Source organism: Gekko japonicus, unplaced genomic scaffold (assembly GCF_001447785.1).
Source record: "Gekko japonicus isolate JY-2015 unplaced genomic scaffold, Gekko_japonicus_V1.1 scaffold17292, whole genome shotgun sequence".
NCBI classification, from domain to species: domain Eukaryota; kingdom Metazoa; phylum Chordata; class Lepidosauria; order Squamata; family Gekkonidae; genus Gekko; species Gekko japonicus.
The window spans coordinates 539-2045 of record NW_015217164.1 but is presented as its reverse complement, the minus strand read 5'-3'; the positions used below and the strand labels follow the sequence as shown (position 1 = coordinate 2045).

General features: G+C 38.4%; 1 long non-coding RNA gene across 1 annotated transcript; it reads right to left on the bottom strand.

The window, feature by feature from the left end:
• Window positions 1–348: 348 nt before the first annotated feature.
• Window positions 349–1244, bottom strand: LOC107125156. Its single transcript, XR_001483019.1, has 3 exons — window positions 1168–1244; window positions 622–740; window positions 349–530 (listed from the first exon to the last, which is right to left on the bottom strand). It is a non-coding gene; the product is annotated as an uncharacterized LOC107125156 (long non-coding RNA).
• Window positions 1245–1507: the final 263 nt, after the last annotated feature.

The window sequence follows — 1507 nt, the reverse complement described above, 5'->3', positions numbered from 1 at the left end:
AACAAATGCAGCAGTTTCTTCTCATGAATAACATGAATTTACATAGAATATCTTCTTAGTACATTGCTGTCAACATGTTGCTGCTACCATACCTCAAACAAATATTGCAGAGCTGGAAAACATCCAGAGGAGGTCAAGCAAGATGATTAAGGCATTGAAGCACCTTTCCTATGAGGAAAAGCTGGGGAGTCTGGGGCTTTCCAGTTTAGAGAAAGAACAATGATGGTGGGGATACAACAGGGGTTTATAAAATCACACATGGGGTGGAGAAAGTAGATAGAGAATATTTTCATCATGCTGCTGAGGTTACACAATGAGTAATTATACCTGTCATCGCAGTAGGTGAATTTCATGTCCATGCTATGACGGCTCAGGAATGTCTTGCTATCCAGTGGAATATCAGTGTTGGAAGGGTGCTGAATAGGCTCACACATTAATATGAGGCAGGATAAGAGAGGCTCCTTATAGCCACACAGGGCATGTGGAGGGCATGTATTATAGACCTTCATTTGCCCAGTGCAGTGCAAAACCTGAAATGTAAAGAGTTCATTTGTAGTATTTAGGAATCCTTCTATGGTAAACAAGTTGAACATGTCAGCCAACATAGGTAAACACGGTTACCTTCCATGTGGCAGATTTCAGATTGACTGTTCTACCTCTGTTGGTAACCGTGCATTTCATTCTCATAAAGAAGTCACGTTCCATGGACATCTCTTTATTTTTTTTCCCAAAGCCTGGACCTAGGAAAAATTTGGAAAAGATAATATTTTTACTTGAAATATTTTTACTGCACTCTTCTTAAAAATCCACCCCTCTTACTCTTGCCTAGCCCATGAAACCATTTCCACTCTCATTAGTTTTATTTGTGGAGCTAGGGGATCACATGTTTATTTGAAGTCATGACCTCCCTGATCCTATGAGGTAGATCTTGCTAGAAGACTGGTATCAATTTTCTGGCATATTTGTTACCATCGATTTGTGGCAAAGTGTACAGGAGAAGGAGAGGTCAAAGGCTCCCCTAGATGTACAGTACTTGGGCTACGTAACAATTGAACAGACACTAACATACACACGAGAGAGGTGATTGTCTCCACATTACAACAGGTTCTTTAAGATAAGTCTCCATATTTCCTTTTGCCCTGTCTCCTCTGCATTTTTTTAAATTACCATTTTTCAGGCTCAAGTTTTCTCGAATTTCTTCGTGATCACATGGATGGGTGAAATCAAAAATGCTGTGTCCAGTCAATTCCACCTGTTTGAGAGTAAGTCAGACAAAAGAGGGACTTAGAAATAAAATGTAATACTGCAACATTATTTACACTGTGAACATACTCTACAAATGAATTTTAATCTATGAAAGAAGTTAAAGTAATGTTTATGGCAGGTGCGTCTGAGCTTTAGCTTTTTAATTTTTGTAAATACCGATATTTATTTTCTTGCTTGGTTCTGAACCACTGTGTTTTGAAATAAAAGGCAGGATACAGATTCTTAAATAAATAAAAGGCTT